This window comes from Chenopodium quinoa, unplaced genomic scaffold, assembly GCF_001683475.1.
Source record: "Chenopodium quinoa cultivar QQ74 unplaced genomic scaffold, ASM168347v1, whole genome shotgun sequence".
NCBI classification, from domain to species: domain Eukaryota; kingdom Viridiplantae; phylum Streptophyta; class Magnoliopsida; order Caryophyllales; family Amaranthaceae; genus Chenopodium; species Chenopodium quinoa.
Window position 1 is genome coordinate 3,499,505 of NW_018743175.1, and position 14,506 is coordinate 3,514,010.

A 14,506-nucleotide genomic window follows, 5' to 3' on the forward strand; every position below is an offset into this window, starting at 1 on the left:
ATGCATGACTCCCAATATAGGCCGGACCACTCTCGGTCTAGCAGGGGTCAGTCTGATCATAGGACATATTCGGTGTCCCGAAGCCAACCATCGGCTGCACGGCCTCATGCCCACACTCGGCCGGGGACCCCTTTGACGGGGCCCAGTTCGGAAGAGGTGGCAAGAGCGCTGGCAGTACTCATGGAGGCAATGAGGGCACAGAATATGCCACCGCCTCGTGATCGAACTCCTCCGCATACCCGGCATCAGCGGAGGAAGTTAGACCATGACGGTGGGAAGCTTCCTTCCTTCCGGGAACTGGAAGAGTGGGAGGAGGATTCTTGGAAAAATGAAAAACAGAGGAAGAAGAACTCTCAATTATTTAAAGGATCCTCATCCTCAAGACCAGCAGCGCATAAGAGCAGCAGCTCAGCTTCTCGGCCAGAATCTACTCGCCGGGAACCTGAGACTGCTCGCAGAAGCGTCCTTGACCGACTCGGCGGCCAGGAACCGAGCGTGCGTAGTCGCCTCACGTTCCCTGCAGCCGAGGCCCAGACTTCCCAGCCAGGGACGAAAACCACTCCTACCTCTCTAAGAGGGCGGAGCGCGGTCCCTACGACCAGGAACAAGGGCAAGGCCATTATGCTTCCCGCTAGTTCACCATTCGAGCAATGGATACTGGAAGAGCGCGTACCCACGGTTAAAATACCGTCGCATGTCACATATGACGGGACCACGGATCCGAAGGACCACGTGGCCTCGTATGAGACTCATATGCATCTTTGCCCCAGATCCGAGGCGACTTGGTGCAAATATTTCCCAACCACTCTCAAGGGGGTCGCGCAAGCGTGGATCTCCAAGGGAGTAAGGCAAGGCTCCATAACAGGTTGGGATGATCTGTCCTCCAAGTTCAGGAGCAAGTTTTCCACGGCAAACCGCCGAGAGAAGACTACCGCAGAGCTCATGGGTCTGCAACAGGGGGAAACTGAAAGCCTCCGAGACTACCTGACCCGTTTCAGTAACGAGTCATCAAGCGTCTCTCAGCTGGACCAGGGGCTAGCTGTTTTTGCAATGCAGAATGGCCTTCAGCCAGGAAAATTCCTAGACTTCATGGTCATGCATACCCCGCAGACCTTGGAGGAAGCTCTTAGTGCTTCGGATAAGTTCATCCGAGCCGAAGAATGGAATAAAGCAAAAACCCAACCTCAATCCGGGGGAGGGAAACAGAGGCAAATACCCTTGTCTGAAGGCCAAGGCCATAAGGCAAAGGGAAAATCAAAGGCCTCGGAGCCATCCTCGGCCAGCGACCTAAAGAAGGACAGGTTTGCCTCATACACGGGCAGATACGAGTCCTACACTCCGCTCTCTCTTCCACGCGCCAAAATTTACAGTGTGACGAAGGAGGAGCAGAGTTACCGAAAGCCGAGACCACTCCCAGAGTGGTATCAGCGAAAAAATAAAAATCAGTGGTGTGAGTTCCACGATTCTTCGGGCCACAACACTGAGGAGTGTATCCAGCTGAAGGACCAGATAGAAGACATGGTCCGGAAGGGATACTTGAAAAAATACATCGCGGATCACCGCGAGAAAAAAGAATCCGAAAGGTTAGCAAAGGACCCTCGGCAGGACCTTGATTTCCCTCGGAAAAACAGTAAAAAACCGGAGGGGAAATTCCCTCCGATCAATGTTATCTCGGGAGGAATATACTCTCGGAGGGAGCACAAGCGTCACCTTAGAGCTTTGACTCACCAGGTGAACAACGCTGACATTCAATCTCCCCAGTCGCCGGTGCCGAACATGACGTTCACAGCCGCCGACTGCCGGGGGATTACGTTTCCTCACGAGGATCCGTTGGTGATCATCGCCACGGTGGCCAACCACGACGTCAGTAAGGTCCTTGTTGACGGTGGCAGCGGAGCAAACATTCTGTTCCGAAAGGCCTACAACCAAATTAAGCTGAAGCCCAAGCACCTTACGCCGGTACCCTATCCGGTATCCGGGTTCAATGGGGCTTCAACTTATCCAGATGGGAAGGTGACACTTCCTGTCACCATCGGTTGCGATGAGGCAGCCCGGAACGTCATGATTGAGTTTTTGGTCATCGACGCTCCTTCAGTGTACAACGTGATTTTGGGGAGACCCATAATTCACGAGATCCAAGGGGTCGTCTCAACTTATCATCAGCTGATGATTTATGTCTCAGACGCCGGCTTCCCTGAAAGGATACAGGGCAACCAGAAGGACGCCCGAAGGTGCAACTACCTCAAGCCATCCAGTAATCGCCCAGATAACGACAAGGATGAGGAGGAGAAAGAAAAAGAAAGAGAGCCAAGCACAAAAAAGCCGAAAGGCCTAAGTGCTTCGGCCCAAGGATCAGTGCCCAGAGAAAAAGGTCCCGAAAGGGAAAAGGTTGACTCTTCAGCTGAGCCGAAAGACTCAGAGAGCCAGCCGAAGAACACAAAGACTGGGACACCTGCTGACATTGGCAGCAGACCAGATTCTGAAGAGTCCAGTCCATCGGCAATGGACATGGACCAACAGACTGAAACAGTTGAGTTGGCCGAAGGAGATGCTGAGAAATGTGTAACAATCGGGATGGACCTTGATCCTAGCACCCGTTGTGAACTTATTCAGCTCCTTCGGGATAACAGAGATGTGTTTGCTTTCTCGGCAGCTGATATGCCCGGGGTAAGTTCAGACCTCATCTCCCATAAGCTTAACGTTGACCCAGCGTGTCGACCAGTTAAGCAAAAGAAGCGGAATTACTCCGCCAATAAGAACCGAGACATCGCAGCCGAAGTCAAAAAATTATTGGAGGCAGGGTTCATTGAACCTTGCCAATATCCGGAATGGCTGGCAAATGTGGTGATGGTTCAGAAGCCCAATGGTACCTGGAGGATGTGCGTTGATTTCACGGACCTAAATAAGGCTTGTCCAAAGGATTTCTATCCCTTGCCAAGAATCGATCAGCTAGTCGATTCGACAAGTGGCCATGCCTTGCTTAGTTTCATGGACGCATTCTCGGGGTATCATCAGATCTTTATGCACCCCGACGATCGAGCCAAGACAGCATTCGTCACGAACGCTGGGGTGTATAATTACAAAATGATGCCCTTCGGATTGAAAAATGCGGGGGCAACCTATCAAAGGCTGGTGGATCAAGTTTTCGCCGATCAAAAGGGCCGAAACATGGAAGTCTATGTTGACGATTCAATCGTCAAAAGCAAAAAACTAGAGGACCATGTAAAGGACCTGGCTGAAACTTTCGCCACCTTGAGAAAGCATCAAATGAAGCTGAATCCGAAGAAGTGTGTCTTCGGCGTGAAGTCAGGGAAATTCCTGGGTTTCATGGTCAGCAAAAGGGGGATTGATGCCAATCCCTCTAAAGTCAAAGCGGCGCTCGACCTTCCTGAGCCGAAAACGAAGAGGGATGTTCAGCGGCTCACCGGAAGAATGGCAGCCCTTTCGAGGTTCATTTCTAGAGCTTCGGATAAGGGGTTGCCCTTCTTCAAAGCCCTGAAACTCCCGAAAACAAAAGAGCTTGTTTGGGAGGAAGAGCAAAAAGACGCCTTTCAACAGCTTCGGGAGCATCTGGCTCAACTCCCAACGCTGGCTAGCCCAGTTGAAGGAGAAACTCTATACCTATATGTGGCCGTTAGCCCAGCCACCATCAGCGCAGTATTGCTGAGGGAAGAGAGTAAGAGTCAGCAACCGATTTATTTCGTCAGTCATACACTGACGGATGCCGAGACCCGCTATCCTCTACTCGAGAAAGTTGCTTTCGCGGTAGTGGTAGCTGCTCGGAAGCTGAGGCCCTATTTTGATTGCCATCAGATAGTGGTCTTAACTGATCAGCCATTGGAAAAAGTTCTTGGCAAGGTTGAAAAATCCGGTAGGCTAGCCAAGTGGGCTTTTGAGCTCACCGAATTCAGCATCAGCTACCGTCCGAGGGCTGCCATTAAGGCTCAAGCCCTGGCGGATTTCTTGGCCGAATGCTCATACCAAGAAGTGCTGGACAGTGACAAGAAAGTCTGGACCGTGTTTACGGATGGGTCTTCCACCGAAAACGGTTCGGGGGCAGGAGTAGTGATAACTTCTCCCGAAGGCAAATCCTTTGAGTATGCACTAAAATTTTCTTTTAAGGCCTCGAACAATGAAGCCGAATATGAGGCAGCAATCGCCGGCCTATAATTGTGCATCTCCTTGGAAGCCGATCATGTCTGCTTAAAAACAGACTCTCAGCTAGTTGCATATCAGATCAGTGGCAGCTATGAGGCCAAAGAGCCCTCCATGATAGCTTATCTTGCCAAGATCAAATCAGTCATTGCAGAGCTGAAAACTTTTGAGGTTCAGCTGATCCCAAGGGGTCAGAATACTCAGGCCGATGCACTCTCCAAACTTGCTAGTTCATCTTTTACCGAGCTGAACAGGTCTGTATATGTAGAAGTGCGTCGAGTAAGAAGTGTCGACGAAGCACCTGAAGTGTGCTGCGCTGACCCAGAGCCTAGTTGGATGGAACCCATTTTAGCTTTTAAGCTTCGGGGAGAAACTCCTGAGGACAAAGCTTTGGCCTCCAAAATGAAGAGAACCAGCTCTAGGTTCATTGTCTTCAGGGGGAACTTCTGAAAAAGTCCTTCTCAGCCCCATTGCTGAAATGCGTGGGACCAACAGATGCAGATTATATCCTGCGGGAGATTCACCTCGGCATCTGTGGGAACCACATTGGGGGAAGAACCTTAGCCCACAAGGCATTGAGGGCTGGATATTACTGGCCCACCATGATCGCAGATGCTAAGGAGCTGGTTCGGAAATGCGAAAAATGTCAAAAATATGCTCCAGTTATCCATCAGCCAGCAAGGGATCTTCAGCCGATCCTTAATCCACTCCCGTTTGCCCAATGGGGACTGGATATACTGGGACCATTTCCAGAGGCTGTGTACCAGAAAAAATGGCTGATAGTTGGTGTCGACTACTTCAGTAAATGGATCGAGGCCGAAGCAGCCTCGAACATTACAGAGCAAACTGTCAGAAAATTTATCTGGCAGAACATCATCACTCGCTTTGGCATCCCGAGAGTATTTGTCTTCGATCATGGGAGACAATTTGACAACTTACCGCTGAAGCGATATACAGATCAGTTCGGCATAAAACTGGCATTTTCAGCGGTATGCCACCCGCAGAGTAACGGACAAGCCGAAGCAGCAAATAAACAGATCTTAAGTGCCCTCAAGAAGAGGGTGGAAGATCAAAAGTCCAAATGGCTAGAGGAGCTCCCTGGAACCCTTTGGTCCCTTCGGACAACTGAAAAAGAGGCAACGGGCCACTCACCTTTTGAACTGGTGTATGGTGCCGAAGCCGTCCTTCCAGTGGAAATTGGCTCTGAGAGCCTTCGAGTGCACCATTTCTCGGCTGAGAATGAGCGACTGATGAGGGAATCTCTCGACTTCCTCGACGAAGTAAGAGACTCAGCTCGAGATAAAATGGCGGCCTATAAGCAGAGAGTCAGCAAATTTTATAACCGAAGGGTCCATGCAAGGCCTCTCAAAATTGGGGATCTTGTCCTTCGGAATGCTGCTGCAGTTCAGAAAGGCCGAATCCATGGGAAGCTCTCAGCTACATGGGAGGGACCTTATGAAATTTATGATGAGCTTCAGCCAGGGACATACCGACTTCGGCAGTTGGATGGAACTGAGTTGAAGAATCACTGGAATGCTGATGTACTGAAAAAATACCATGTGTAAACCCTTCGGGGCAGAACAATCTTTGTAAGTACATTTTGAACTAATGACAGGCCTTGGAGCCGCCATTTATATAAAATTTACAACTTTTTATCCTTTCAAAATTTTCTTTGTTCTATCTACTCTTTGAGGGTTTTTTATTCAGCCTCGTCTGAAGCCTTCGCCTTCGGGTAACTGGGTTTCAGATTGCTGACAAAACCTGTCTTTTTAAAGAACACTGGTCTTTCAGCTGAAGTCAAACTTCAGTAAGACTTGTTCTCCAAAGACATGAGTCCATGGACAATTCTGGGATATTGCCTTAACTGAGCCTTGTATCCCAGAGAGCCATTATCCGAAACATTGCCTTAAGTTGGCCCTGTGTTTCGGGTATCCATTTTTCAAAGATAGACAGAAAATCAAGGATAACAGCAACAGTTGAAAATTTTTAAATCAGCCTCGTCTGAAACCTTCGCCTTCGGGTAACTGGGTTTCAGATGGCTTACAAAACTCAGTCTTTTTAAAGAACACTGGTCTTTCAGCTGAAGTCAAACTTCAGTAAGACTTGTTCTCCAAAGACATGAGTCCATGGACAATTCTGGGATATTGCCTTAACTGAGCCTTGTATCCCAGAGAGCCATTATCCGAAACATTGCCTTAAGTTGGCCCTGTGTTTCGGGTATCCATTTTTCAAAGATAGACAGAAAATCAAGGATAACAGCCTTTTTAAATCAGCCTCGTCTGAAACCTTCGTCTTCGGGTAACTGGGTTTCAGATGGCTTACAAAACTCAGTCTTTTTAAAGAACACTGGTCTTTCAGCTGAAATCAAACATCAGTAAGACCTGTTCTCCAAAGACATGAGTCCATGGACAATTCTGGGATATTGCCTTAACTGAGCCTTGTATCCCAGAAAGCCATTATCCGAAACATTGCCTTAAGTTGGCCCTGTGTTTCGGATATGCGTCTTCTTTAAGAACGCTGGTCTTTCAGCTGAAGTCAAATTTCAGTAAGACTTGTTCTAAAGAGGTTAGTCCCAGAAAGCTAATATCCCAAGCATTGCCTTCAGTTGGCCCTGTGTTTCGGATATCCAACTTTCAGACAGTCAATCTTCAGTAAGACTTGTATCCCAGAAGCATTGCCTTCAGTTGGCCCTGTGTTTCGGATATCCATTTTGAAGAAGTTCAGAAATTGCTTATTCAACTAAAGTCATACTTCAATTTCTGTGGGGGCAAGAAGCACGCAGTGCAGCTATGTTCGGCAGAGTTGAAGAAAAGAAACAGTAAAGCATTCAAAAATAAAGCAACTGAAAAAAAAAAATTTTTGAGCTACAAGTTCAATAATTCAGTATCGGCAGCCGCCCACAAGCGGAAAATAACAGCTGCCGAAATACGTACATAAGCAAAAAAATAAAACTGCTGTACGACAAGGCAAGCTGAAGCAAAAAACAAGGCAAAAAACTCAGAAAGCGGCAAGTCTAAAGTTAAGCACATGATGAACCGCAAGATTCTGAAGACGACTGCCCGAGTTCCTATGCTTCAGCCGGGGGATCAGACTGATCAGCGTTGAGTCCCATGGTGGCCTCAGCCCCAGCAGCAGAAGAGGCGGGCTTTGCACTTTGCCGAGCCTCCCTTTCCCTCTGCTTAGCTTCCAACTCCAGTCTTTCAGCTTCCTCTTCGGCTTCCTCAGCCTTAAGAATTTCAGCTTCAGCTGGAGTTGCATACTTCATGTGAGGGTCTTCGGGATTCTGGACCCACTCAGCACATTTAGACCAGTCCAGCTTCGGCTCAGCATGAAGGCAGAGTCTTCGGCATACTCGGAATCCGTTTCTGAAACCCATCTCATATTCCTCTTGGGTATAAACACGGACCTTGAGTGAAGCCTCAGCATCAGCCAGCTTCTTCTGGGTCTCCTCCAAGTCTTCCTTGGATTTCTTCAGCTCATCAGCGACTTTGGAGGAGGAACCCTTCAGCTCATTCAGCTCTTGCTGAATTTGGAAAGCCTTTGTCTGAGCTTGGGCCACTTCAACTTTCTGGATCAGCAGTTGATCCTCAGCCTCTTGGAATTTAGCTCTTTGGGCTTCAGCAGCAGCAGCAGCCTCTGAGAGTTGGACGTCTTTGGCCAGGAGCAACTCTTCAGCAGCCATTCGGCTGGCTTCAAGAGCCTCTAGACGCTGCTGCACTTCAGCTTGTGCAGCAGTTCCTTCTTGAATTCGGCTCTCAATAGCAGCCTTGAATTTGGAGACGTCCACTCCCATATGCTCCTGGAGGAATTTTTCCCCTTCCATCAGTGGGGGAAAAACCTCCATCTCCATAGCATCGCAGAAGGTTTTCAGAGCTTCGGCAGCTTTTTTACCGTACTCCTCAACCTCCTGCTGCTTCTCTTCAGCTGCTGCTTGCTTCAGCTTAGCAAGCTTAACTTCCTCTTCAGCCACCTTCCTTTCGTGCACAGCAGCGTCTACCCTATCTTGTAGGGTATCAATCAGCTCTACAGTGAGAGTCTGATTGTGCACGAACTGAAAACAGGAAGACAAAAAAAAAATAAGTAATAAGAAAAAAAATAGAGCTGAATTTCGGAGGAAATGAAGGAAAATTACCTGCATCATCAGCAGTTGGTTAGACCTGGCTGGGTCAGGAACTGATCTACTGGATTCGCCCATCCCAGCAGTGGCCTTCAGCGACCAGATCCTTGCCCTGTCTACTTCGGACATGCCAGCAAAATTGCCGAAGTAGGCTGCAGCTCCTTCTCGGTTTTGACCCCATATGAGGTCCCAGATGTGATCTGGGATTGGAATTCGGGGGGCCGAGAAACCCATTTCTCCAGAATGCAGAGTCTGGAAAGAAGGGAAGGACGACGATGGAGCTTGATTAGCCTTGGTTGTCTCAGCATCGTCCTTCTCAGAGGAGTCAAGTACTATGACCTCCTCTTCTTCAGGGGTGAGGACGAAAGCCTCAACCTCTCTTGCGATATCTGCCGTGAAGCCTTCAGCACTTGACATCACGGCATCTTTATTTTCGTGCTCAGCAGCACTCTCCTTGATTTCTTCTTGGACCCCTCCCTTAGGTTCGGGAGTTCTCTGATCCACCTCCATCTCAGGAGGTGGCGGAGGGGTCTTTTGAGGAGATTGGGGTGTTGGCTGGGGAACCCTCGGCGATCCATTGCCTTCCTCAGGTTCCCTTATTGCGACGCCGATGGTCATCGGCCTCTGCTGAAAATCATGAGGGCCGATGATGGCCATCCTTCGGCGCCTTTTCAGAAGGGGCTGCTCGTCCATATCTGAGTCTGAAGACTCTTGTATTTGATCTTCGGGACGAACAGGAGCTTTGCCTTCTCTGTGTCTGTTACTCTCTTCAGACTGTAACAGACAGGGGGGAAGAAGAGTGTGAGTAAAAAAAAAAAAAAAAAAAAAAAAAAAAAAAAAAAAAAAAGAAGAAAAGAAAAAAGTTGTCTGAAAGCTCACCGAGGTTTTCAGCAAAGCCTCGTCTTCTTCAGCTGCTCTAGCTGCAGCTTCGGCTTCAGCAGCTCTGGAGGACCCTTCTCCTCCTTCACAAGCCTCAAATACCCGTGCAACCTCTTCGGCTGTGCGGGCAGCTTCAGCTTCTTCGTTCAGCAGCTGAAACCAAGGGTCTCTCTTCTTCCACCAAGGCTTCTGCCTCTGATACAGAGCAACAGCCTCAATTTGGAAGTGGGAAGAGTCCAGATGAACTTCCCTATGCCTCGGCTCAGTGATAGACGGGGCCCGTTCAGTTACAACTCGCTCTCGGTTAACACCAAGACGAGCGTAGTTAATACCAACGTTGGTCTCGTCCCGCTCTGAAAAAAGGAAAGGGAAAAAGTTTAGCTCAGATATGTTGGCACAGCATAAAAAAGCAAAGCGAGAGAAGAAAAAGAGGTAGTTAAAAAGCCTCGGCCCCAGCCGAAGAAGCTTACCATCCTTAAACTTTCGGCTGAGGCCAACAGCTGCTAGCATATTCTCTTGGAAAACGTAATGCGTATCGGGGAGCCAAGTCTCCGGGATATGCTGCATTCGACCACTCCCCCCCGGGTTCGGCAGCTTGCCGAAGATATGTTGCTGATCCAGGTTCGGATCCGCCCCGTTATCTGCGGGGGGACCTAGACTTCCCATTTCGGGATCAGGCTCAGCTAAGTACCGGGGAGCGCTGAAGACGCAAGGGTGGCCCGGATCTATGGGTGCCCTAACCCAAATCCATTGACCTCTCCAGTCCTTGTCTGAAGAGTCATTTGGCCACATGGTCAAGTATTGGGGCCGGGACTCAATCCGATACCACCCAGAACCATGGCTTCCGTGCCCACTCTGAATATTTGGCACTAGCCGATGGAGCTTTCTGAAGCAGTGCAGGTTCGGCACGTATTTGAAGAACTTGCAGACCCATAAGTATGTCATCACCCTTCGGATGCTGGTGGGGGTTAGCTGACATAGGGAAATGTTGTAATGGATCAGCAAGTCTCGGACGAAAACGTCCAAAGGGAACCTCAGCCCATACTGAAGCTGTCTCGTGTACACCCCCACATACCCCGGGGGTGGACGATGGATTCTATCGGATGCTGAGGGCATTCGGCACCAATATCCATCAGCTTCAAAAATGCCGTAGTGCAACTCAATTTGCTCAGCAAATCGATATTGATCGGCGTTCTCTACCCACCATGAGTAGGGGCGGTTCTTTATCATGGCCGAAGCGACTTCGGCATTCTCCCACTCTGAAAACCCAGGGAGGATATCCCAAAGGACAGCGGGAATTTCATCGTCCCGTCCAGAAGCACTCGGCTCATCCGTTCTTTGAGGAGGAGCCGAGAAAAGGGGAGTCGCCCTAATCCCTTCAGCAGGGTCAGACTCCGGCCTTTGACCATTCCAGGTCCCAATCCTATTCCTAGGATCGGGAATCGGCCTTGCTCTTCTTGGAGCACGGGCTCTACCTCTAACTCCTTTTGCCATGGATTATTTCGAAGAGAAAAGTCGAAAGAAAAGGGGAAGGAGTTCGAATTCGAAGAAAAATAAACTGAAATCAAAGGAATTTACCTTAATCTGAAGCGAAAGTTGCCGATTTACGAGTTCGTAGTGGCAAGTCTCAGTTTCTAAGCTCAATGCTCGGGGGAATTTGCGAAGTTTTGATACGGATTCTCGGTTTCTCTCTCGAAGAATTCTGGGTTTGTGTTGGTGAATAAGTGAGGAGAATGACGCGCCTCTGTTTATATCTCCAGGTACGGGATACGAAGAGTCTGTGCTTTAATTTCTCTTAAGTACCCACTAAGTAACCATTAAACACATGTCTTGTGATTAAACTGCCCATTATCCGTCCAACTTCCGCAAATCATTAACCGTTGTTATCTCATTAATTACGGTTTAAATTCAAATTTTTGGATCAATTAAATCATTTACTTCCCTCCTTTTCTGAGTTAAATCAAACCCGACCCGTCATTCTTCCAAATCGGGTCTGGGGGGCAAGTTGTTTGGGTCCAATTTAGTCAAAATTGGGCCGGAGCACTAAATGATCCAATTAAAAGCCCAAGGTCAAGGTTCAACTCTCCAATTGCTCAAAAGTCAAAAGTCAGCCCACAAAGTAAGCCAATTGGGCTAAAGCCCAACCTCTCCAAGTATGATGAGGTATAAAAGCCCTCATATTAACACATTCAGACACATTATCAGATACACTATCTCATACACTGATTATTCCAATTCATATGCTCATTCTTGCATTGAGAAATACTCCACAAAAGCCTCAAGCTACAAACTCTCTTGCATAGTGTCTTCCTTTTTACACATTGTACTGACTTTAGCATCGGAGGGGCCTTCCTCGGAAACACCCCCGAGGCTAGTTTACGTGTGTTCACTGTGCAGGAAACCTTCGGCCCAACACAGCTTGGATCGAATCCAGTCTTCTCCATTTCAGTGGACCTTCGGCAAGGTCCCATTGTTTTCAACCGAAACACTAATTAAAAAAAAAAAAAAAAAGAAGAAGAAGTTAGAGGGTTCAAAAGTAAACAAGTTGCTAGGAATTAGCATTGACCTTACTAAAATGCTTACTTCATTCTTATGATCTATTCTTGGAGTATCCACCTACCAACCCCCTTCTCCTACATACATATTCAACTCCTAAAAGTATTTTTTTTTTTTAAAAAAAGCTTTGCTTCCTCCATCTGAAATGGTATAAGTATCATTAGGGGTTATAACTTTAACTTATAATGGAATGGATGGAGTCTCACTAATACTCCCCATTTGTTTTATTCGGGTATCGACACCACAATAATTGATCACCTGTCCTCGATTCATTTGCTTAACTCAAGACAAAAGTATTCATGTCTAAAATGCGACTCAATCCACTATTCCTAACAAAGACTATTTACTTTTGATCTTTTAATTGAACTTGGTTTTCGTCTATAATTTTTATTCAAGTAGATTAGGCCATTAGGGTGAGTATTCATTTAATATTATCTCCAAGTGTCACGTGCGTAATTAATTAATGTTCACAAAAATATGGTCATAATATATATACATCAAATTATCATTCCTCTAAGTGTAAAATTAAACAATAATAAGTTTAGTTTAGGGTTGTTAAAATCCTAGTCCAATTGTTGTAAGCATACATAATTTTAAATCAAATTCGAATAAATAATTAATACTTGATGATTTAAATATCCAATATGGAATCTCAATCTTACAATTTTACGAATATACAAGTACAATCTAGGTCAAATAACTAAGGGATTAGATATTAATCATATCATGAGTATTCACATATTCAAGAAACAAACACACAGAAGAATAGGAGTCTATCAAAAGAGTACAAAAAAATCATTGATACAACTAACATTCATAACAAGAATAATACTAGTTTTATTTATTTATTTATTATTTTTTGATGAAATACTAGTTTAATTTCTTCTGTGGTATGCGGGAGTAGGAAAGAAAATAGCCAAATGTATAAACATACTCCAAACTCTAATATTAGTTGCTTGATATTGATTATCACGTTCATTTATCCTAACTTCTTATAATTAAAGATGCGTTGTGTTGCTAAAAATAGTTTCTCTAACAGGTATGCTATTATTATTGTTTTAGAAAATGTGACAATATTTTTAAACTTCAGATTAAATAGCCTTTCAAAAAACTATAATGAGATTAAATAATAATACGAGTTAGTGTTAAGGAGTAATGTTGATGTTTGTTTGACATATCAAATAATTGCGAGCACTAAAATGCATTGTGATCCTTGAGCAAATTGGACTTTGGGTTTGAAAGTACATGTGCATTTTTGTCGTATTCTTAATACTCGTAATTAATTAACAATATCTTTTCGGTAGTCTCACTCATAACACAACAATTAACCAATAATAATGCGTCTACGGACCTTTCCGATTAATTAACAATCCGTAATATGCGTGTTCAAGTCCGTCAGATTAAATTAAGACCCAACATTTTTTAAGGACTAGTCCACTATGAATATGTTCAATGCAACACAAACTTTTGTGATTAGTTTTTAATAAAGTGGGGAAAAAATGTTTATGTTGATGGTTGTTTATCTATTGTTCACAAACAAATTAATTAAGCAATCGATAATTTTATAAGTTAATGATTATGAGCCATGTATGACGGTATGAAGAGGTGAATAAAATTTGAATCCTGTTCATTGCTATCGATGGGAAAAGATTTCCATCGATATTCAAGAGATTTTCTCCATCCTCTTTATTTATAAATTTTTAATGTATGTGATCAAGCACAGCTTATACAAGGCTCAATACTTCTCACATGAATTTAACCATGTTAAACACATGTATTTCATATGATATGAGAATTGGCTCGAGGTAGATTCATAGGAAAAAGGTAGACCACTATGAGTTCATGTATGTGTATTTGTATCATCTTTTTAGTAAAACATGGTTGGATTAGCGGTAATGTATGAAAGGACAATAAAGGCCAAACAAAAAAGATATCGAAGTGATGAATAGATGTAATGATAAATCGGATGATGAGGTGGTAAAAGTGATAATAAAAATCAAGTCCAAAAATAACGATGACATAATAATAATATAAACATTTTTTTTTCTAATAAAATGTTCAATAATGACCAAATAATCTTATTAAAACTTTTGATCTGATAAAAACCCGATAATCTGTATTCGAATATTTTTACTCAGCCCTACTCAAGATAACGCAAAAGACAACAAAATGACACATACAAAATTTTGCCATATTAAACAGACAAAAATGGTAGTAAATTTGCTAGCTAATTGACAAATAGTATCAAAAAACAAATAGTACGTACTGAATCATAACAGTGTATTGTCATTTGCTTTCAATTGAAAGAAAACAAATTTAATAAGTCGAAGAAACAAAGATAAGTGGTCATTATTTTCTTAACATGATAATAATATTATAATAATATAAGATATGATGTCTTTTCTACCTTTCATAAGGAAAGGTTAATATAATGCAAATGCCTAAAACTAAGATATTAATTAGATTTTCTACAATTCAATCCAATCATGTAATGATGAGCACTTCATTTGACATAACAATCAATATTTACTATTATCAATACCTTAATTTAATCGATAGGAAATATCATGTTGGATCTAGGTAGCTACTATACTAAGTATCATATTCAGTTTATGTTTTTCTCATTATAGCATGTAATTAAAAAATAAAAAATTAACAATAACTAACCATTGCCAAAAGTTGTATCATATCTTATATCTTATTATGTACCATTAAACAAGAATATAAATACTACAGTATTAGAAGAGAAGTTTAAAAAATTAACTTGCGGCTTTATAAAATTAAAGTGTGTTCCATTGA